The sequence below is a fragment of the Crinia signifera genome, chromosome 1 (assembly GCF_055691185.1).
Source record: "Crinia signifera chromosome 1, ASM5569118v1, whole genome shotgun sequence".
Lineage (NCBI taxonomy): Eukaryota > Metazoa > Chordata > Amphibia > Anura > Myobatrachidae > Crinia > Crinia signifera.
In genome coordinates this window covers 432,403,916-432,429,112 of record NC_139217.1, presented here as the reverse complement: position 1 = coordinate 432,429,112, position 25,197 = coordinate 432,403,916, and the positions used below count along the sequence as shown (strand labels likewise).

The window sequence follows — 25,197 nt, the reverse complement described above, 5'->3', positions numbered from 1 at the left end:
CAAGCGGCCCCGATCCTCTCCGAGCGGCAACAGGGAGGACTGGCGATGTTGCTGTGATGGGAATGATCTGCAACAGGGGGCAAGGAGGATCAGCATCAGGGGGGATGGTGGTGCGCCAGTGGTTAAATGCTGGAGGCACCACTGGCGCAGCCTTTTTTTTACAGTGGCATGCACAGACATTTCTCAATAGAGCACGCTCCTGCAGCGCAGCTTAGCCCGAGATATTTCTGGCTATACCACCGAAGGGGTTAAAGGCCTATAAGGGTCCATTGATTGAAAAACATATGCTGTGGATCCTGTACGCAGCGTATGTGCGAACATGTGCTAATGCCGTAGTTGCTTGGAAAAGAGATGCCAACAGGCAGCATGGCAAATCCAAGGGCCTGCCTTCAGACACATAGTGCCAGTCACAGATCCTCTTATTAACTGACCATCTAGGTAATCCTAACGTTTTACAAAATGTGGCGTGCACTGAGATGCTAATGCCTTGTTTCCTGCATACAGGATCACAGTTGCAGCTTGAAACACACCTCCAAAATGGTCCCAATGTACCTGGGCTTTTGCCACCAGTCACGTTACTTTTGCCAAACAGTCCCTGACTGCAGCATCATTAAGCTTCCCTGGTAAATGAGCAGAGCGACTTAAATGCATTCACCATTTACCGATAATCGTTCAAAACCATAAATATCGGCATCTCTTAATCTGGCCAATAGTCATTTCTAGCCAAATCTGAAACATCCAGATGTTCTACACTCAAGTCAAACTGACAGAGACTCATCATTATGGCAGTCAGACAGTGGCTGCAGGCACAATAAGAGCTGGTCACTACCGCTCCTCCCTATTATATATAAAGTACTAGTAAGCCCACTCCAAGCAAAAGCTTCGAAAGCTAGTCTGCTACCTTCTGTGTTTGTGCATGTGTGAGAAAGGTTTGTAGTTTCACTCTCTGCCAGCAGAGACAGTGTTCCGGAGACTCACGGACACTAGACATATATACAGATGATGGGCAAGATGAATTAAACCTTCTGAAGAACGGATAAGTGGACAAGTAGAGAAGTGGTCGTCAGTTTGACCTCATCCCTTGAATTAGAATTAGAAGCTGAAAGGCTGTTATTGGCTACTTCTTTTGTCCTGCACTCTGTAAAAGGGTCGCTTCATCTCCCAAAAGTCTGTCTATATTTTTGTTCCTGTGAAGCAATCATTTACAGGCAATTAGGTCTAAGTTGGCATAATTGGCCATAATTAGGTACCTTTAGTCATATTAGGCGAGATGTACTAACTAAGCCTTGGAAAATGATAAAATGGAGAGTGATAAACCACCAACCAATCAGCTCCTACTGTACCTGTCTTTTTTCAAACACAGCCTGTGACATGGCCGTAAGGAGCTGATTGGCTGGCAGACTAGCGACCAGATCTGAATCAGGCTCATAGTTTTGTAATTCCAGTAGTCTTATCTGTGCCTATATGATGCACATTTTAAATGTGATGTCAGGTGCCCGCCCCCCTCACCCGCATCATGGCCTCATTACCATAAGAATGCCCAGTGTTCTCATCGGAACGCCCATGAAATGCTGGGCGTTCCGATATGCTAATGGCCGCCAGCGCCATTAGCATATGGTCAATGTAACATGTAATATCTGGACAAACAGAAGCGAATTCTGTCCCTCACCACATAACTGATTCTAAAGATAAAATATAAACCCCATTTATTTAATTTAATATGTTTTTCTAAATTACTCAATAAGAAACTTTTGGCTGAACATTGCCACTAAAAATTTCTGATACTCTAGGACGCTGGAATTAGAGGATGTTTGGGAACCACTGGACTATGGTATAAATATTTACTGGAACCATCACATGCCTGTGTCTGAAGTGCGTCAGGTAACCCCCAGGACCCAGAAGAGGACACTGGAGACACCCCTGTTGATCTAACATCACACCCTTTTGTTTATACTGCTGGCATTCTCCATGTGGGGCACTGCGGACACTTGTAATACTATATAAATTAAGGATAATAATATTTATATTGTTTGTTATTATCATCGTAGCAGACTTTGCATACTTGGCTGGGGGTTCAGTCTTCAATATATGTTTTGCATACACCGGCTTCTATTTAAATCTAACCTACTTTCTCTGCATGGTAAATACTGTCTGCTTTTGCATGTAGCCTACAGAAGATGTTAGCTTGAATTTTACACTGCAATTCATGGTAGTTTGAACAAACCCAATACAAATCTCTCTCTCTCTCTCTCTCTCTCTCTCTCTCTCTCTCTCTCTCTGCACATGTTACATCTGCCCCACCTGCACTGCAAAATGGTTTTACCTATTTGAGTGTTTTTTTGCTTTGCTAACAAAGCTGAATCATGCACATAGGTCCTTATTCTGGTTCACTCGCAAAAGCAAATTCCTTTTCAATTGGACAAAACAATGTGCACTGCAGGTGGGGCAGATGTAACTTGTGCAGATATAGTTAGATTTGGGTGGGGGTTTACTTCAAAGTGAGATCTATATTGCAATGTAAAAATAAAGCAGTTAGTATTTCCCTTGCACAGAAACAAAATAACCCACCCAAATGTAACTGTTAGGGTCCGGGGACAACCTTGCCACCCCTACCTCCGTTGCCTCGAACCGGGATTGGCGGACGTGTGCAGAGAGCTAGGCTTCACCAATAATAGCCGCGTTCGTGGGAGCCCATTAGTCAGGCTCCCACCCCGATGCCACCTGGTCTTACGTGAGGACAACACGGCCGCCAAGGCTAGCAGAGAGCAAGGGTACAACTAGCTAAACACACAGAAGGCAAGGAACCCCCAGATACCCACAGGGAAAACTACACAATGGTACGGGATAGATAAGGGAAATATGCTAACGTAACAATACGTGAAGGTGGAAAGAATATACCAATATCTAACAATAATAATGGTAGCAACAATGCTAAGAAGGTGGTACGCTATCACGAAAGAGATGGCAACAATCTTCAGAAGATGGAATAAAGATACAACCAATTAGCAACAATGCTCACAAGATGGAATATAGAAATAACAATAATAACACCACTAGGCGGAACTCCGGTGGAGACTTATCTGTAGCAGTCCAGGGATCACGACACGGAGCACAGCAGGGAAATCAGCGGGAACCAGGAACACTAAGGATGTGGCACACCAAAGCTATAACCGGCGTCTGTTCCCAGCAGACGCCGGCTATTTATTCAAATCTGCCGCCTGTAATCCGTGCAGACGTCAGCCGTGCTGACGCTGCACGGAACTCGGGGACGTTGCCTAGCAACGCCCCGATGCCTCGCGGCTGGAGATTACAGAGCTGGAAGCTCGGGGCGTTGCCAGGCAACGTCCCCGACGCTCCCTGACGCTCCCCGAAGCTCTGCATCCGCCGCCCGTCCCGGACGTGACAGGAGGCCGCGACGATCCGGGACGGCGGCTGCTGACAGTACCCCCCCCTTGAGGAGAGGTCAACTGACCTCCAAGTCCTGGCTTCAATGGATTTTGCCTACGAAATAATTCTTTTAAGGATGGAGCATGAAGATCTTTGTCCAGAACCCAGGACCTTTCTTCAGGCCCGTACCCTTTCCAATGGACAAGAAAAAAACAAACGTCCGCGGGTAATTCTCGAATCAAGAATACTGTCAATCACAAACTCCCTGACACCTTGCCGAATGACCGGAGCCGGCCTGTGAACACAAGGCCGACGGGCAGGTTTAAGTAATGAGGCATTGAACATGGAATTGATCTTCAGAGAACGTGGAATTTGGAGTCTGAATGCCACAGGATTAATCCTCCTAACGATCTTGTAGGGACCAATGAATCGAGGACCCAACTTCTTAGATGCCTGGTGGATATTGATATTTCTAGTGGATAACCACACCCAGTCTCCAACTTTAAAAGAACAAGGTCTCCTGTGACGGTCGGAAAAGCGCCTTGCGGCCATGGTCGCAGAGAGGAGAGCCCTACGGACCATAGCCCAGGTACCCCTCCTACTGGTCACCCACCTGGAATTACCTGTTCTGGCGGGAACAGGATCAAAAGAATTTGCCCGAGGATGGAAACCATAGTTACAGAAGAAAGGAGACATCTTGGTGGCAGAATGCCAGCCATTATTATAGGCGAATTCTGCAAATGGTAAGTTCTCCACCCAATCCCGTTGGGATTTAGATACATAACACCGCAGCAACTGCTCAAGTGTCTGGTTAACACGTTCCGTCTGCCCATTCGATTGCGGGTGATAGGCAGAAGATGGACTGAGCTTAATCTGTAATGCAGAGCAGACAGACCTCCAAAACTTGGCCACAAATTGAACGCCCCTATCGGAAACAATGTCTGTGGGAAGGCCATGCAAACGAAAAATGTGGCATACAAACAAGGAGGCTAACCTTTCTGCGGAAGGTAACCCGTTCAAGGGGACAAAATGTGCCATTTTACTGAATCTATCTACCACCACCCAGATAGAATCAAAACCCAAAGACTGTGGCAGATCGGTTATGAAATCCATGGAGATATGTGACCATGGCCTCCTGGGTATCGACAAGGGAATTAACTGACCTCGGACAACGAGAAGATTTATTTCTGGCACAGACGTCACAAACAGACACCCATTCTTTGACATCTCTCTTCATGGTGGCCCACCAGACCGCCCTTGATAACAAAGACAAGGTCTTATCAATACCGGGGTGACCTGCCGATTTACAGTGATGAAACTCTGAAAATTTTTTCTTCCGGAGCTCTAACGGAACGAAAAGTTTACCTTCTGGGACGGCCTTGGGAGCGGATGCTTCAGCCAGAATGACTTGATCAAGAAGACTGTGTGTAACTCCAGCAATGATACAAGAGGCAGGAATAATAGGTTCCAACTGTAAATGAGGGTCTCGGACAGCAGAAAAACTCCTTGAAAGAGCATCAGCAATGACATTTTTTGACCCTGGTCTGTATGTAATAATGAAATTAAATCGAGCAAAGAATAACGTCCACCTCGCCTGCCTGGCGTTAACTCTCTTGGCAGATTGAAGATAGGCAAGATTTTTATGGTCAGTTATGATAGTAACCTGGAACCTTGCCCCCTCCAGCCAATGCCGCCACTCCTCCAAGGCTGTTTTTATTGCGAGAAGTTCCCGATTGCCGACGTCATAATTACATTCGGCTGTGGAAAACTTTCGGGAGAAAAAAGCACAAGGATGTAAAAACCCGTCCTGCCCATCCACCTGTGACAGAACTGCTCCAATCCCTACCTCTGAGGCATCCACCTCCACAACAAAGGGCAACTCAGGATTGGGATGCCGCAAAACCCCGGCAGAGATAAAGGCTGCCTTCAACTTTTTAAAAGCATCAATAGCAGTATCTGGCCAGACCGAAGGATTGGTGCCTTTCTTAGTTAACGCAACAATGGGAGCCACAATATCGGAGAAGAATGGAATAAATCTCCTATAATAGTTGGCAAATCCTAAAAACCTCTGAATGGACTTGAGGTTTGATGGTTGTACCCAATCCTTGATGGCCTGAAGTTTTACTGGGTCCATTTGAAACCCCCGGGGAGAAATAATGTATCCCAAAAAAGAAATACTCTCCACCTCAAATTCGCACTTCTCCAGTTTAGCATATAAATTGTTCTCCCTCAATTTTTGGAGAACTGCGCACACATGCGAGCGGTGTAGTTCCAGGGATGAGGAGAAGATTAGGATATCATCCAAGTACACTACGACAAAGACTCCCAAGAATTCCCTTAACACGTCATTAATACAATCCTGGAACACAGCAGGTGCATTAGCGAGACCAAACGGCATTACCAGATACTCATAATGCCCAGTATGCGTATTAAACGCCGTTTTCCATTCGTCACCCTTTCTTATGCGAATTAAATTGTACGCCCCCCTCAAATCGATTTTAGAAAAAATAGATGCCTTGCGTAGCTGATCGAAGAGGACTGAAATCAGAGGAAGAGGATACGAATTCTTAACAGTGATGGCATTGAGTTGTCTGAAGTCAATACAAGGGCGTAGGGAGCCATCCTTTTTACCCACAAAAAAGAACCCAGCTCCGACGGGTGACTTAGAGGGCCTAATGAACCCTTTTTTGAGGTTCTCCTCAATGTACTCCTCCATCGCCTTCTCTTCGGGAAGAGACAAGGAGTATAGTCGCCCCTTGGGCAATTTAGCATCAGGAATGAGATTTATGGCACAATCATAGGGTCGATGGGGAGGCAAAACGTCTGCTTCCTTTTTGGAAAAGACATCGTAAAAGGAAACATATGGTTCAGGTAATCCTAAAACAGAAGGAGTCACCATACGGACTGGAAGGGCCAGACAATTAGAGGTACAGTGCTCCCCCCAACTTAAAAGTTCCCCTGACAGCCAATCAAAATGTGGGTTGTGCAACTTAAGCCAGGGCAACCCCAGCACAATGGGTGTAACAGGACTACGAAAAACAAAAAAGGACAATAATTCGGAATGGGTAACCCCAACTTGGACCTGTAAGGGGACGGTGCGATGGGTAATGACTCCCCAGGGCAGACGATTGCCATCTAGGCCATAGACGGAAATCTCTGGTGAAACAGGAATGAGAGAAATCCCCTGATCCTGAGCTATTTGTGAGTCAATAAAATTACCTGCAGCCCCGCTTTCAATGAACGCTTGGCCCTCCCACCTATGTATCCCGGATGAAATACAGATGGGAACTAGCAGGGCATTACTGGGAGAAATAAGAGATAGGCCTGACAAGATGTCTCCCTGCATCCTCAGGCCTTGGCATTTCCCGGGCGCTCGGGACAGGAGTTTACCAAGTGTCCCCGGACCCCGCAGTACAGACAGAGACCCTGGGATCGCCGTCTCTCCCTCTCCTGTGGAGATAGGCGAGTCACCCCAAGCTGCATAGGTTCCTCAAAATCGACTGGGGAATCCTCGGGGACACTGGGCAATGGCGCGATACCTGTACCTCGTTCTGAACGTCTCTCACGGAGCCGGCGATCCACCCTGATAACCAGCTGCATGAGATCGTCCAAAGAAGTAGGCGCGGGGTAATGGAACAGGGAATCCTTTATTTGATCGGACAGCCCAACCCTAAATTGGAAGCGTAAGGCTGGATCATTCCAGCCAGAATCATTGGCGTATCGCCTGAATTCGGAGCAATAGGCCTCTGCCACCCGGCGACCCTGTCTAAGGGACCGGAGATGGGCCTCAGCTGCAGCTGCCTTATCTGGGTCATCATATAGAATCCCCATAGCCTGGAAGAAGGCATCCACAGAACGAAGAGCCGGACTGTCTGCCTTCAGACCAAAGGCCCAAGTCTGTGGATCCCCCTGGAGTAGTGATATCACCAACCCCACTCTCTGCAACTCGGAACCAGAGGAGAATGGTCGCAATCGAAAATACAGTTTGCAGCTCTTTCGAAAATTAAAAAACTGATGTCGGTCCCCAGAGAACCGGTCGGGGAGATTCATTTTAGGTTCTTTAACCGACACAGCCATGGCTGGGGCTGCTCTGCGAACCTCCTCCTGAGACTCCACCCTGATGGTGAGGTCTTGTAACTGCTGTGTGAGGTGGTGAATCTGGTCAGCAAAAACCTTGGCTGAAACCCCTGCGTTAGGATCCATGCTTAACAGAAAACACACAACCACTATATGGTGTTATGGTTGTGTTATTTGGGCCGGTTATAATGTTAGGGTCCGGGGACAACCTTGCCACCCCTACCTCCGTTGCCTCGAACCGGGATTGGCGGACGTGTGCAGAGAGCTAGGCTTCACCAATAATAGCCGCGTTCGTGGGAGCCCATTAGTCAGGCTCCCACCCCGATGCCACCTGGTCTTACGTGAGGACAACACGGCCGCCAAGGCTAGCAGAGAGCAAGGGTACAACTAGCTAAACACACAGAAGGCAAGGAACCCCCAGATACCCACGGGGAAAACTACACAATGGTACGGGATAGATAAGGGAAATATGCTAACGTAACAATACGTGAAGGTGGAAAGAATATACCAATATTTAACAATAATAATGGTAGCAACAATGCTAAGAAGGTGGTACGCTATCACGAAAGAGATGGCAACAATGCCCAGAAGATGGAATAAAGATACAACCAATTAGCAACAATGCTCACAAGATGGAATATAGAAATAACAATAATAACACCACTAGGCGGAACTCCGGTGGAGACTTATCTGTAGCAGTCCAGGGATCACGACACGGAGCACAGCAGGGAAATCAGCGGGAACCAGGAACACTAAGGATGTGGCACACCAAAGCTATAACCGGCGTCTGTTCCCAGCAGACGCCGGCTATTTATTCAAATCTGCCGCCTGTAATCCGTGCAGACGTCAGCCGTGCTGACGCTGCACGGAACTCGGGGACGTTGCCTAGCAACGCCCCGATGTTTTGCGGCTGGAGATTACAGAGCCGGAAGCTCGGGGCGTTGCCAGGCAACGTCCCCGACGCTCCCTGACGCTCCCCGAAGCTCTGCATCCGCCGCCCGTCCCGGACGTGACAGGAGGCCGCGACGATCCGGGACGGCGGCTGCTGACAGTAACTCTCTCTGCACGTTACATCTGTCCCAACTGCAGTGCACATGGTTTTGTCCATTTGAGAAGGAATTTGCTTTGCGAGTGAACCAGAATAAGGGCCATTATCTGTTCTATAGATAAAGAACGGATGTGAGTTCTAGAGGTTTACCAGAAAGCGGTAAGAATTCATTACACATATCAGGTATACCCTAACCACTGCTTTAAAATGTCTCAGTTTACCCTTTACATTAAGTACTTGTGTGCTATCTTGTTAAAGTTATATTTATCTAACTGGCATGTTGATACATCTCCTAAATATGTCTGTTATTCGACCCTTGATCTATTACAGCTATGTCCGGCTCTACTGCGATTTCCTCCTCCGGTGTTTCTTCTTCCCGATCTGGCAAACATGAGACCAAGCGATCACCTTCCTCATTGCTAAATTCAGGATGCTCAATGTTAATACTGAATGCCAATGGTCTCCAAACTTTCTTGAATCACGGCGCCCTAGAGCATCAGAATTGTTTTCACTGCTCCTTTAGTAATAAAGTTTTTTTCAATACATTTGTAAAAACAAACATTAAATGAAGTAATTTGTGCCAAGTTGTTTTCCATAGGTTCAGTTGTGTGGTGGACAGGGTTGATCTTCTGGCTGTCCACATGCTTTATGATTGTCAGCCACTAGCATTGAGTTGGCCAATCCCTTTCACCATAAATAATTAGATTTTGTCCTGGACTACTAACTCAAGGCCCCCCTTGAAGAGCATTGTGACACCCCAGGGTTCCTAGGCACACAGTTTGGGAACCACTGCTGCATAATATGCCTCTCCCTGGCTTAGTACCCATACTGTAGTTCAATACTGTGCCCAGCATATGACCTTGCCTATCTTACACTTTCAGGGCCAGATTCTCTAAGCTTCAAAAGTGATAAAATGGAGAGTGATAAATAGCCAGCCAATCAGCTCCTGTCTGACATTTTTCAAACACAGTCTGTGACATGTCAAGCAGGAGCTGATTGGCTGGCTGTTTATCACTCTCCATTTTATCACTTTGGAAGCTTAAAGAATCTGTCCCGTCCTTTACACAATCTTACCACCCTCTTTTTTTTTCTGAATACAGAATATCACATCATAGATATATTGCAGCACATTGCAAATAAAGGCATCGAACTTCTCAAATCTGATAGAGTTCTTCAGGTATGACATTATAGGTTATATCTAATAATAATAATAATAATAATAATAATATTAATGTCATAATTCCTGCCAAGCCTAGAGTGAAATCACACACAATGCACTACACAAACTGGTGTAGTTCCCACTCTGCATTATGCCCACTGCATCAAGAGGTGCTGCCAAGCCCGGGTGGTGGTGCAAGTCGGCTGCCGTGCAGGTTTACCTGCACGGCAGCTCTACCTGCTCTACCTGCTCTTACGTTTATGCCACCAATATGTTGACAGTTCTGAAAAATAGGTTGGAAACATCTACATGATGATGACGAGGAAGTTGTCGCCCTCCAGACCCTCATGTGCTAAGGGCCTAATTCAGATGATTTTTCTCGCACAGACGATTATCGAACCACCACCCATGTGCACGGTAAACTGTGTGCATGCGTGAGCCATGGCTGGCTGCTTGAAGTGTGATTCCCTCATCAATGGTCATCCATTTTCTTTCACTAGCTGGCCCATGGGGGCTGGGCTTCAGGAGTGCCGGGGGTGAAGCTATGCTCCACTTCCAGCACCTTGTTATACTGTATCTCCCACCATGGACGGCAAAAGTATTTTAAATCGACCATAAACCATTGATGATTATGAGTCATTGAGCGTCAATGGCCATCCCTACTGTCAAGGAGAGACCACAGCATAGCAGGTGGATGTAGCAGGATGGCAAGCACCTTAGCTGTGAGTGGCGGGTGATTAGGCTATATCACCTGAGGCTGAGTTTGACATGGTGCTGTTGGGAAGAGCTAGACCAATGTAGAAGAGATCCTGTGATCATCTGAGCTATGTCTGCAATTGTACAGTAAATAAGAAAGCAGTGACTGGCTTGTGGATGTCAAGATCATATTCACGTTCACTCGCCACTGGAAAGTGCTCACATTAAAGAAGGAGGGACAGTACACCCATAGTTATCAATGACCTACAGAATGTTATTATACTTAATGGGACATTATATCAGTTGAACAGTTAAGCATAACACTGCCCCAATTATGAAGGAATAGGATCCCAGGGGACTCGATGTATTATCACAAGAAAACCAGGTAAACAGCAGCTTTTCCGTAATTCCAGAAATAGTGTCAGCACTACTCATATAGACTGTCACAGTTGGGACAGACTTCCAGCTTCCCTTAAAGGGCAGAACATATTATATATTGCAAGAAAATATAGCAAGTTAATGTCCAATAATACTACTAGAATTAGAGCTAAATTCTATTGTCCTCAGGCTTTATAAAAACAATATATACAACATCTGGACACCCACATCACTGTGTACTCTACAGTTCTGTTCCTAGCAAGTATTTGAGCTTGGAACACTGCCAATTACACATGAAGGTAAAATATCAAAGTTTATCGCTGGTGCGGGGAGAAGGAGACCTATACACTCCCCTATGCTGGGATAGGGAATTATGGGCCTGATCCTCTGCTTTTCCTATTAATGATGTCATACATAGTGGAGTGACTTTATTTTTCTCTCCGTGATTATATGTGTTGCACTGCGCATGCATCCAGAGATTGCGCACACAGAATAGAATTTGCTATTGAGGCATATTAGAAACGTACAGGCTCAGAAATGTGTTGATAATGTAGTGGGCGTTACCGGGTGACATAGAAGGAGGTGGCTTAGCGCATGCATGCAGATCGCCCCTCGTATGAGCGGGTTATGTGAGTGTTGCAGGTGCGGGAGTACCAGCAAACGGACAGGCAGCTGCTTACTGAGCCATACTAGGGCAAGTTAATGCATCTATGGGCAACATACCATCTTCAGTAGAACTCCTAATGACAGAGGGCGTCTCAGTCCTTGCACATTCGGACACATGGATATACTGTACAGCAGGGAAGTCATACATGGGCCACCGCTAGTAGATGTAGACATGGACACCTATACAGCTATATTTAGGGCAGATTTAGGAGCAACCGGAGAGGTTGTGTTAATAATGTTCTATGTTATGAACGTAATTGCCAGTTTCTATAATAGAAATACTGCTGGAAGAACAGAGGCCCTATGACATGGGTCAGCACAACAGTTATGCTGCTTTCACACCGCAAAACCTGCTTAGACCCGGTATTTAAAACGTTTCTTAAAATGGGTCAGAGCAAGTTAAAACCCCTTTCACACCACACGTAAATACCGGGTCTCAAGCAGGTTTGCGGTGTGAAAGCAGCTGGAGAACAGGACACACAGTAGTTAAGAGACAGGCTGCTGGTGTCACCACGGTCAGGCTGAGAGGAGCGCGATAGAATACAGCAGACATCCCTGGCATGGCTACAGGCAGGTGGCGATACCCGCACGCTGCCCTGCTCACTACAGATCCCTGATGCACTTATCCCGCTCCGGGCATATGTAATGAGTGGGTCCCGCTCATTACATATGCACATATATAATGAGGGGTCCCGCTCCTTAAGTATGCACTGCGATGGGTCCCCGCTCATTAAATATGCACGGAGCGGGACCAAAAGTGCTCACTGCTGCCTGGGTACCGTTTCAGACCCGTGCAGACTGCAAAAAAAATCAGATTGCACATATTACCGATTTGAAACGGTAAAAAAAGGCAAAATACCGGGTAATAAGTGCGGTCTGAAAGGGGCATGAGAGTGGGTAGGGACACAAGTAGGTTATGGCCCTGCACCCGTGTACACGTGCGCTCACCTGTCAGATCTCATCTTTTCATTTCGTCACTTTTGCTGTATAAATGACTCTTGTGTTATCAGTAGAAGTTCTGCTATTCTACACTTGCAGGGGATTTTTGTTTATCTGTTCTTATGGTATGTTTGGTAGGGTGGGAGTCATTAGGTCGATATAGCTTAGGTCGACATGGCTAAGGTCGACACAAGCATTAGGTCAACAGTCAAACTGGTCAACGTCAGTTTTTCATGTTTTTTTTGTCCCTAATGTCGACATAGCTGACATGGACACGTCTAAGTGTACCGATGCGCTTGCCATGCTTCGGGCACGGTGCCACTCTGTGCTCGGCACACTATTTGGTACTTGTGGGGTATGAACAGGTCAGGAGGATGCGTACCGCGTCTGCTTGCCAAGCTTCAGGCAGACGTGGATAGTGGGGGTGTTTTAGGAACACATTCACACCTGTCATGTCAGGCAGGTTAAAATGGTCAATGGTTCCCACACAATGTAATAAGCGCTGACTGACTACGCTAACTACGTAAGCTCCGGCTAGCCTCAAACGGGCGGGAACACTACGCTGATACTGACAGGGACGCTGACTATGCTGACTACGCTGGCAGCAGGAACACTACACTGATACTGACAGGGACGCTGACTATGCTGACTACGCTGGCAGCAGGAACACTACGCTGATTCTGACAGGGACGCTGACTATGCTGACTACGCTGGCAGCAGGAACACTACGCTGATTCTGACAGGGACGCTGACTACGTTTACTACGCTGACTACTTTTACTACGCTGACTACGCTGGCTGCGGGAACACTACGCTGATTCTGACAGGGACGCTGACTACGCTGGCAGCGGGAACACTACGCTGATTCTGACAGGGATGCTGACTACGCTGACTACGCTGGCTGCGGGAACACTACTCTGATTCTGACAGGGATGCTGACTACGCTGACTACGCTGGCTGCGGGAACACTACTCTGATTCTGACAGGGACGCTGACTACGCTGGCAGCGGGAACACTACGCTGATTCTGACCGTTATGCTGCGCTGACTACATAACTGCCGCCGTTAAACTACACAAGTACCCACTATTTTATCCTCCCACCACGCCACAGTGGATGGTAGGGCATAAAATACCGCCTATCGGCACATGACGGCTAAAAAAATTAAAAAAACATGAAAAACTCATGTTGACATTGCCGTTGTCGACTTAATGCTTGTGTTGATTCTCCAACCCTGTCAACCCTAGCCATGTCGACCCATTTCATACATCAACCTAACCCACGTTGACCTTCAGTGGTCAACCCAATGTATGCTGACCTAAATAGGGTGGAGCTAATGACCTTATACCGTTCGGTGCGCAGTGAATCACCACTGAGGCAGAATGGCAGGCATGGATTATTATGGAGGCAGGGAACCTTCCAGGAAAATGTGGTCCTGTGCTTGAATATATTCAGCCTCTCTTCTACCAACCCCCCCTTGGAATAAACTAAATTTCCCTTCTGTCATTATCTGCAAGCTCTTTTAATCCTGGGGGCAAGGTGGAGTCTAATTTCCTGCAGCTCTTACTGGGAATTCTGCCTGTCTCCTCCATCCAGCAATAGGTCACCAAATAAGCATTAGGATCTATGAACTCCTCCAAGATTAGACTTCGGTCCTCTCACTTGCCCACCACTGAAGCTCTATGTGACCTTTGTTGGTTCCCCTTACATATAGGAATGGCTTCCTTCCTCTGGAATATTATTCCCAATCCATTTTTTGCAATCCTAAAGAATAAAGTGTGAAAAATATCTTGGCCCTCCCATTAGGAGGATTATTGAGGGGGGTTGAGAGACAACATATTGCTGTTAAATCTCTACCTTAATTAAAGAGACAGCTTAAGGGTTCTGTGACAGATGGTGCTATACTGTGAGTAAACTCTGTAGGGTGTTGTATATAGTATTTGTTTATACAGCACTGACATATTACTCAGCACTGTATGATTGAGGATACCGCACAACAAATACACTGCATACAGTAACAAGAAACAGAAGGTGAAGATGGATCTGCCAAAATGAGTTTACAATCTAGGAATTGTGGCCACAGGGAACCCTTTGTCACACCGTAAGAACATATCCCCAAATATCTCCATTCTGGGATAGGAACTTAGCTCCTGTGCTTCTCACCTTAGACTTCAGTACACATGACACAAAGCAGACATCATGTGTTCTAGCTGCTGGGAAAAGCTTCATTGCTTTGTGTTTGCTCTTATAAACCGCATGTGGCACACAAATATCACGTGCCCCCTACACAAAAAAAAAAAAAAAACAGAACGTATTTGCTTATGTATGATTCCAATGGGTCTTTAAAGAAGGGCTCATCCTATTTTTTTAAGTAGTTGATAAGCCCCATAGGTACCATGAGTTTAGTCCCAACCCCCTACTCAAAACAAGGATAAATTTGGTCTCAATCCCCATGAAAGAGATGGGTCTATCTCTGAATTACATCCTTACTAGTTATATGCTCGTCAAAATATTGGTTCTCAAACTCTCCACCCCACCCCCTATATGTTCCTACCTCCAATCTCTGTCTTCACAGCTCCCTCCGTATCCAGCAACTTTGACACAGATCAGTGTCCCCGCAAAAATTGCTTTAACTTGGTCCCTTGAGTTGCATGTAGTGGTCACTGGTGGTAGTTAGACTTTTATATATGTAAATTCTTCATAAGACAATTCTTCACGTTAATCTCATTTTACTTACTGTATGTCTTGTTGGGAAATAATAACTCACAGAAAGTAACAAGAACATTCCAGTAAAATAGTTTCTTAACCCTTTGCGTGACAAAATCTCTGTGAGAGATGTTCAAAATATCCGCTAAAATTACCAGCGTCGCTCACATTTGTTATATTAATTCAAATAAGGAATGTGTAACAAAAGATGATATTTCCTATATAAGGTAAACATTACAGGTCATTATGGTGAATAAATAAGTTTGCTTGGCAATTTTCACACCAAAATTCACTTTTCACTTGGCACTCAAAGGGTTAATCACTGTTCTCCCTCTTGTTTTCTAGACTTTCTATTGAGTCTCATTGTGCTGCTCATTAAGGAAGAATTCACTCTCTTGGTCTACCATATCCCTAATGAAGGCTTCTTAATGGAAGGGAAGCATATGTCCAGTGGCGTAAGTTCATCCCAATTTCCCGGAGGCAAGATGTATATTGGTGCACGCACACACACACACACACACACACACACACACACACACACACACACACACACACACACACACACACACACACACACACTTATATAAGATATGTATATGTCTGTTATGAATTATATATCTATATAGAGCGAAACACATATATTTCAGAACTCTGGCACAGAAGCAATATTGTTGGCTTTCAATTAATGAATTTAAACTTGCAGGGGAGGAGAGGTGCCCCCTTGGGAGCAGGAGCCCGGCGAAGATGCAGAGGCGTAAGGAGGGCGGAGCCACCGGAGCTCCTGCTCCGGGCGCCGATTGGTTGGCTGGCGCCGCCGGCCCGCCCCCCCTCCGCAAATGGTCCCTGCTACTAGTGTGGCACTGTGGCGGGTACGCCCGGCGCCTGCCTCCCCTGCTGCCCAGGCTGCTCGCCCGGTCCCCGCCGCCAAGCGTCACGGGTGGTGAGGCCGGGCGGCGGGCTGACAGTCACCACGGCTGCCTGTCAATTGCTGCTGCTGCTGCTGCTCGGTCTGGCTTCTGGGCAGCGCAGGCAGCCAGCGTAGCAGCACTAGTGTGTGTGAGTGACAACAATGTCACACTCCTCCCAGCGACTCTGACCCCCTCCCTCCTCCCTGGCTACAGCAGCGCGTCATCACCAGCCTTCCCAAGCGCTGGCTGTAGCCTGGAGGAGAAGGTGTGTTGCTGGCTGCCGCCCGTGCGATATTCAATTATTCAAGGTGGATAGATTTTTTTTTAAACGTTATTAAAATAAACATAGTAAACTTGTTGTTTTGTTGGTTATGTGGAGCCCGGGGGGTGGGGGGGTGGGTGGTGGTGGTGGGTGGGGTGGGTTAGTGAATCTCTGGCTTCTGCTGCTGCCCTGGCCTGCTGTGCTGTATATATCAGCATGTTATATATAGCGCAGCAGCTTCCTTTACAGTGTCTTAGCGCAGCAGATTCCGTTACAGTGTCTTATACAGCGCAGCAGATTCCATTACAGTGTCTTATACAGCGCAGCAGATTCCGTTACAGCGTCTTATATAGCGCAGCAGATTCCGTTACAGCGTCTTATATAGCGCAGCAGATTCCGTTACAGCGTCTTATATAGCGCAGCAGATTCCGTTACAGCGTCTTATATAGCGCAGCAGATTCCGTTACAGCGACTTATACAGCGCAGCAGATTCCGTTACAGCGTCTTATATAGCGCAGCAGATTCCGTTACAGCGTCTTATATAGCGCATCAGATTCCGTTACAGTGTCTTATATAGCGCAGCAGATTCCGTTACAGCGACTTATATAGCGCAGCAGATTCCGTTACAGCGTCTTATATAGCGCAGCAGATTCCGTTACAGTGTCTTATATAGCGCAGCAGATTCCGTTACAGTGTCTTATATAGTGCAGCAGATTCCGTTACAGTGTCTTATATAGCGCAGCAGATTCCGTTACAGCCTCTTATATAGCGCAGCAGATTCCGTTACATTGTCTTATATAGCGCAGCAGATTCCGTTACAGCGTCTTATATAGCGCAGCAGATTCCGTTACAGTGTCTTATATAGCGCAGCATATTCCGTTAAGTGTCTTATATAGCGCAGCAGATTCCGTTACAGTGTTTTTAAGTTTTTTCTTTTCAAATGTAACATGCCAACACATGTTAGCCACACCCCCAATTTATTACCGGGGGGGGGGGGGGGGGGCCCGAAATATGCCCTTGCTCCGGGCACCATGACACCTAGCTACACCGCTGCGAAGATGACTCCATTGTCTCGCAGAGTTCTGCCTCTGCATATGTCTGTGCAGGGTACACAGTAGGTCAGACTCCATTCTAAATCCCTAGCTAAGTGTATATACAGTAATAGCCTGGCTGCAAGAAATAAATGCTAGCGATTCAGATCCCCCATAGAAACACTGGCCGTACCCCTGTCTGCTTGGGGTTGGTGGCTGAAGTCACATGACATCAGCGCCCACCCCCTTTTCGGCCATCTCTGTCCAGGATAAAAATAAGTATAGATTTACTTTTATCCACGAACGAGGGAAAAATAATTTGATGGTGAGCGACCTGGTTTTCCTCCATGCAACCGCATGTGAGTGGATGTGTAAGCATATGCATGGGGGTAATTTCCACCAAACCCCACCCTGCGAATGTTGCCTGCCCATCCCCCCCTCGCAGCGCGGGTTCTCCCGCACAGGCTGCAAATGGATGTTTAGCATAAACGTCCATTCGCATGCTGCAAGTAACCTCCTACAACTTTAGTTGGTCGCCGACCATCGAAAGATGTAGAAGGTGCACTCATATAAAAGTGACTTTCAAGTCACTTCCATATGCGTGTACGCTGGGACGGATATGGGCGGGCAGCTGACATCCGGTGATGTCAGCTGCCAGCCCCTGCACCTGCGTCACCGCCTCATTACCATGAGAACGCCCAGTGTTCTCATAGGAACGCTCATGGAACGCTGGGCATTCCCATATGGTAATGAAGCTGCCTGGTGCCCCCTGCCCTTCTCTGCCCACCCCCCCCCCCAGCGTTCGCCGTGTAGAATGTACGCAGTGGGTGCACGCACCCTGCATCTGCACATGCGCAGGAACACGTCTGCGTGTGCGCAGACGCACAACATCTATCCTCCGTGCGAATGCACAGAGGACCGAATGAATATGAATAACTCCCATGTACTCACATCAGGGTTGCCGACTTTTTAAATCTCCTCAGCAGGAGTACGGGGGACGGGGCTTGAACGTGACGTCATTAAGCCCCGCCCCCATGCTAGGAAATGATTACCCGATTTGCACATCTCTGTAGAGGGGGCGGGGTTAAAATGACGCGATTATGACCCTTTAGCCCCCGCCTCCTCATCGTCGGAGATAAGCATATCAGGTTATTTAAATGGTGCGTCGGGGGGGGGGGGGGGGCGCAATCAGGGGGGGGGAAGCGGGGGTCCCCCAGAAACCGGGAGGTTTGCCCACATTGGGGGCCGGAAGCAGGACCCAATTTTCAGGACCCTCCCGTGTCATTCCATGAGGGTAGGCAACCCTGACTCACATGCTAGTGCAGGGAATCGCTTGGTGTGTGTGTGTGGCGGGGCGGCGTTTACCTGCTCGCTAGGCAGCGAATATATGCTGCCTAGCAGACAGGACTGAATCGGGCCCAGAGCATAGATCTAAACAGCAGAAGAGGGACTGAATGGCAATTAACTGAATCAAAAAGAAGAGGCGGATATATTTATTTATGAACATTACCATTTATTTTTATAGAGCCAGTATATTCAGAAATGCTTTAAAAGTGGGATTTACACGGACAATGCACTGCTGGTTTTATTTCCTTTTATAAAGTTCTCAAAGAAAACAGATAGGGAAAGCATTATTCTAGATATAATAACACTACGTTACTGTTCTGGCTGTCTAAGATATTTTTTTTTAAGATCGTTGGCTCAAACCCAAAGCATTCCTTGGAGAAATACTGAGGGGTAAGTTGAGTCTTAGAAGAGAGAGATATTGTCCAAATCATCCAATCAGAATCTAGCTATTATCCTCTAGATAAATGACACCTAACCTGTGATTGGTTTTTATGGGCAACATCTCTCACGTCTAAAAACTGCACCCATATTATTTTTGATTGTGTAAACCTTGGCAGGCAGAACAAATCCATTTTATATACTGTGAACTTAATGACTGTATTACTGTACTTTCACTTCTGGTCAATACTATACATTATTTACCATTCCCTACCCTTCTGTGTGCACACGTCTTGCATACATTAGGCCTGATTCAAAACCTGTCTCTATTGTGCTGCTAAATCGCTATTTGCCAACATTTGCACAACTGCACATTCGCGACCACTGCAGCACAATGCGCAATATCGCAAACTGCGATCTCCTCCAGAAAACCTGAAACCGAAGGCTGCAAAACGGTGGGGATGGCTATGCGGCATTGGATGGGAGCAGGCCAGTCATTGCAGGCATGTCTGGACCATTTTCAGGGCCATTCATGAAAGCTGCAAATCAAAACATGGGGGCCCTGCGCCTACCTTCACAGCTAGGCTGCGCAGACAGGGGACTATCATAGATATGCAAATGCATCGCATTTCTGCAATGTGAATGCAATCATTTTGTAATCGCATCACGGAGAGGGACTCTACGGGGTAAATTTAATAAGATGAGAGTTCTATTAAAGATAGGATGTTGCCCGTAGCAACCAATCAGATTCTATCTATTATCTACAAAAAGGTGCTAAAAATAATAAGTAGAATCTAATTGGTTGCTATGGACAACATCCCATCTTTTATAATTTAGCCCTGCATGCATGCTGGGAGGCCTTGCCATGTGCTGGGTGGCTCTCAGCATGCAAGAGACAGCAGTGGCAGTTTTGCACCGAATCAGGCCCATTGTCAGTAGGGAAACAAGAACAATTGTGTGATATTATACCAATGTGTCTTTCTAATAAAGCATTAAATACATAATAAAATCTCACTACTAATCAGTGTAAAGTAAAATTAATGATTGGCACACAATGTAATATATCAGCTCAGTGGCAAACGCAGGATTTTCAGAAGGGGGTTTCCAGAGGGGCGGAGCAAAGCACGGAGATGGACACTTAGGTGACCCAGTATATGCCGGGTCAGTTAAAGTATTATAACCAAATGTATATAAATAATAAAAACAAATATATATATATATATATATATATATATATATATATACACACATACATACATACATACATACATATATATATATATATATATATATATATATATATACATACATACATACAGGGGCATCAACAACAGTGTAGGCCCCTGGGCATAGCAATGTATTGGGGCCCCTACCGATCCTCCAGCGGTAGGGGTGGGGGAAGCTTTGATGTCCCATGGGTGGTGGGGGTATTATATCAACTGCTCAGCATGTAGGGCCTGGATCAGTAATTTCCACTAATTACCCCTTTACTGCACAGATGGTGGGAGATGGGGTGGGAGAAGGGGGCATTGGGCTGAATGAAGGAGCCTTGATACATAACTTCCAGGGTGGTAGAGGATGTTTAATATGCAGAGGAGGGGTGTATAGTGGAGTGGGCTTATTATTCATAATTTTCTGGTGGGAGGACAGCTTGCTTGACTGCAGATATCTCCAGTTCCCGGAAATAGATTTCTTAGATTGTAATGGAATTAAAAGCTAGAGAATCCCACCTACCAAATGGTATTGGGGACTAGGGGATCAGAGTTCAGGAGGCAGAGCAATCTGCCAACGAGTCTATAAAACTACATACCAGGTGTGTGGAGCTGGAGCAGTAACCAGCAGCTGGAAGGCTGATATCTCTGTTTCTGGGAACAGTAGAGACAAACAACTACTGTCCATCAAAGGGGGAGAGTCCCAGCTTTTGGAATATACCCTCAGAAAAAGTCTAAACGTGCGTACACATGTCACTTTTCTTTCCATATGGAGCCGTCCTGTCGGAAGAATATTAAGCAGCAAAGAACCTTCGACCGACCGACCGTGGACGGCCAAGAGCGTTTTTGGCCGTTTATCGATCGCAACGAAGGGATCGGGACTGCGTACATATATATACAATCGAACGGCCGTTCGTCCGCAGAACGGAAGAACGGCCCGACGATTGTACATATGTGTACCCAGCTTTAGTCAGACAGAACCTGAAATATCTGACTGGGAAGAGCAATTAACAGGCTTGGATGGGGACCACTGCTTTGAAGTCATATATCTCCGGTTCCCAAGGGCCGATTTTTTAAATTCTTGTACCCATGGAAAGAGGGGACCCTCAGCTTTCAGCCTAGAGCCCTTAGACTTCTGGGGGGGTTTCTGGGTACTCGGAAACCCCCCCTGCGTGCGCTACTGCAGCTGGTTATGTATATGCAGCTGTAGTCTCTATTCAGTTAGTAATGGAAATAGCAGTGCATTAAGTCCAAGACATCCCTCAGCAGTGATCTGGGTTGGTGCAGTTAAAGATCATGGGCGAGATGTATTAATATACATCGCCGCCCTTCGCCTGACAGCCGCCGCGATGCTGCCGCATATGTACTAACATATGCAGCTAGCATCGGGTTGCAGTGACGGAGACCCCCACGATACCTGTGATGTGGTCTGCGGGGGTCTCCGTCACATCCCCCTGCGTCTCCTTCTCCCCCTGCAGCCGGATGTCCTCCCGGCTGTGACACCTGCTGGGGGAGGAGGAGACAACGGGGGACGTGAGGGTGGGCGCGCAGACGGTGGACGACGGGCGGCGATAGAGGCAGCGTTGCCGATTTATGTTTTTGCTAGTGGGTGCTCAAGCCTGTTAAAGGCTCAACAAGCAAATACAGTGGCCCGGCATTGGGACTCTGGAGTTATGGGCACGTGGGTGCTCATTAATTCCTGTGGGTGCTCGGGCCCTTGAGTACCCACAGAATCGGCACCTATGGATAGAGGGTGGTGATTCCCTACAATGCGTTGACGGTGCGGACGTGTAATCGTACTTAGGAAAATGCGGTAAACCCCTGTTTTACCGCATTTTCCCGTTAGTACATCCCGCCCCATGTGTCAAAGATCATGGAAAAGCCTTCTTGCTTTTAGGGGTTCACAGAGTAGTTTCTCCTTCCAGATATTTATATAAATCCACCAGGGGTGGATTGGGTTAGAAAACCAGCCTGGAGAATTTCTGGAAGCAGCCCTCTGTAAAAAAAACAGTGAAAAAACTCATGTCTACCTAACGACCTGTCGACCTAACACATGTGTCGACCTTGTCCCATGTCGACCTTCACCCATGTCGACCCAACGATGTCGATCTAATGTCTGTCGACCTAAGTATGGTTGATAAAACGATCCACACCCTTTAAAATGACATCCACTGTTTTCTATGGGTGAAATGAGTTGAATGTGAATGGTACAAAAACGGTATTGAAATGGTAATATACTGTACCAGTTACAACATGCAATGTGAAAGGGGTTTAACTGGCTTTAGACCCGTTTTAAGAAACGTTTACAAAAACAGGTTGAAAGCAGGTTTGTAATGTGAAAGCAGCATAAATAAGTAGATTCTGATTGGTTGCCCATAACAACAACATCCCATGTGAAACTCCCATCTTAATAAATTTCCCCCAATGCATCTTAAGTCAATAGGCTACTGAAGGAAGGATCTGTACCGGCAGAGATAAGGGGCCTGTTGGATTTGTCTGTTCTTTGTTTCAGTGTTCCAGATTGTCTACCTGTCAGGACAATGAAATATAGACAATAAGAACAAATGGATCACACTAGAAATGGATGTGGCAGTGTTGGGTATAATCCTGCAGGATTTGTTCACGCTTATATTGTGAATAATCCACTAATTATTATTTAGAACAAACAGCACTGGTAAAACGTACATAAAACCACAATATAGCGATGACATATGTTAAATGATGGGACCGAAGTAGGTAAACGGTTTTAATTTGCGTTTCTTGTACAGTAGGTGTTGCTTTTATCTGGGAGTCTTCACCTCTAGCCTGCAATGATGTATGGAGTCAGGGAGATAACAGCGCAGCAGGTACGCTCCTGCAATAGTCTCATTCATCACAACTGGCATCCTGTTAAGATTTATATCCACAGAGAACAGCCAAGTGATGTCACATGTCTATTCATATCTGGATACATGTCCCTCGACAATGCCCTCTTTAACTGGGTGATGTAACCACATTGCCTCAGTGTTATATCTGGCAGTAGAGAGACACTGCCAAAATCACAAATGCGCATCTATTGTTGTGGCTGCCTGCCGCACATTGTATGAACTGAAATTACGTTTTACAGATCACTGATTTAGCACCCTAATCTGCTTGCCAAGAGCCTCACTGCCATAGGTAAAACGTAGGTGCCTTTTGGGACAGATGGATTTTTAAAACCCTAGAACAGAATTAATTGTAATCAGTGGTGCAAGCAGAGAAAATGTGTTAGTACACAAAAATGGGCATGGCTATGTGCAACAAGGGGCGTGGCCAATAGAAGCGGGGGCTTTTCAGCATGACACACCACTTGGGACCAGTCCTATTCACTCCAAATAGATCTTAATTTTATCATGATTTTCTCTGCAACTAGGAACCGCTGAAGAAGTTGCTCTTCCTGGGTAGACAGTGTCTTCAATAGTATTCACCATCTATGTAGGAGACCTCCATGTGTCTCTCCAGCCTACTGCACAATCACTCCAGCCTCCTTTTTTTCCACCCCCCCCCCCCTTGCTCCAGCCTTCTTCAACCGGTGTCTTTCATTTCTTCTTCCCACTGTGTGTCTCCAGCCTCCTGCACCATCAAGTTTACCTCCTGCCAGTGCTTAAAGTGGTCCTGGAGAGGTGGTGGAACTCACTTCCCCGCCTCCCCCCATATGTCACAGCCAAGGTGGGTACTTTGGTGTTTGGCGCCCCCCTGCGAGCTTTACATTTATGGCCTATCCCACACACCCATGAAAAGAATGATGCGGGCCACATAATACCATCCCTAATTGAAATTATGCTCCACAGTGCAAAGTAACCCAAGAAAAATGGGTCAGAAAGCGAAGAAAGGACCGCTGAAAAAATGTAGGGCATGGGTAAGGGGATTATGCCCATTACACATTATGCCACACACCGTAATGCCCATTGCACAATATGCCACCCATGGTAATGCCTAACATATTACACCACATAAGTGCCACTTACCTACATGCTCATTGCTAGGGTTTTCTTGCTCGATGACAGGATTTACATGCTCATTGCCAGGGGTTACATGCTCAGTGCCTGGGGTTTCTTGGTTTACATGCTCAGTACCAGGGGTTTTTTTGCTCGATGACAGGGGTTTCATGCCCTTTGCAGAGGTTGCATACTCTCTGCCAGGGTGTACTCGATAAGCCGAGGAGCCAGTGCCAGGTAAACACCAGAGAGACCATACTGGAAAAGCAGCTGCAGGGGGCGACATCCCGCACCCACAGTGAACTTGGATGCTATTAATCCTGCCATGGGTGTCAGAGAGTGGACACAGAGGGGAGGAAAGAGAAAGAAAGATTGATAGGTGGATGTAATGGAAAGGGATAGGGTATCATGAAGAGAGAGACAGGGGGGAGAGCACTACCTGTGCTAGCATTAGGTCTGGTGGGAATTTCAGTGGGATAAATCTTCCGCTAGTGAGTGTAGGGCTGCTCCTCGTGTATACAGCAGATGTCCTGGACCGCAGCCGTCAGGTCAGGTGTATGGGCCTAGGGCAGTGGTTCCCAAACTGTGGGCCTAGGCTCCCTGGGGTGCCTCGGAGCACTTGCAGGGTTGCCTCAGGTTGGTGGTCCAGAACCAATTCAAGTTATTTATGGACAATGAAATAGGCAAAATCAGTGCTTGTGGCTTCCAATTAAGAATATGTTGGTAAACAGAAGTGAATCATGTTTCTCACCACATAACTGGACCTAAGGAAAACATTTAAATCATAACTTACTTATTTTTTTTCCCGTGTAATTAGTAACTTACTTTTGGCCTAGGGGTGCCGTGAAAAATATTCTGATACTTAAGAGTGCCGTGATTCAAAAAGTTTGGGAACCACTGGCCTAGGGTGATGAAGACAGCCAGACAGTGCGGTAGGCAGCCAAGGGCATCCTAGAGCAGCATCCTGCTGCCATTTCAAATGTAGTGCAGAGCCGCTCGGCAGCCAATTAGGGGGTGCCACGACCTGATTGGCTGCTGGTAAATAAACTCT

General features: G+C 46.7%; 1 long non-coding RNA gene across 1 annotated transcript in view; it reads left to right on the top strand.

Annotated features, from left to right (window-relative positions):
* LOC146020009 (uncharacterized) overlaps window positions 1-9,023 on the top strand; it is a 31,290-nt gene extending 22,267 nt beyond the window's left edge. The window contains exon 3 of the long non-coding RNA XR_014450708.1: window positions 8,843-9,023. This is a non-coding gene — a long non-coding RNA (uncharacterized LOC146020009). The remainder of the gene's footprint in view (window positions 1-8,842) is intronic.
* Window positions 9,024-25,197: the final 16,174 nt, after the last annotated feature.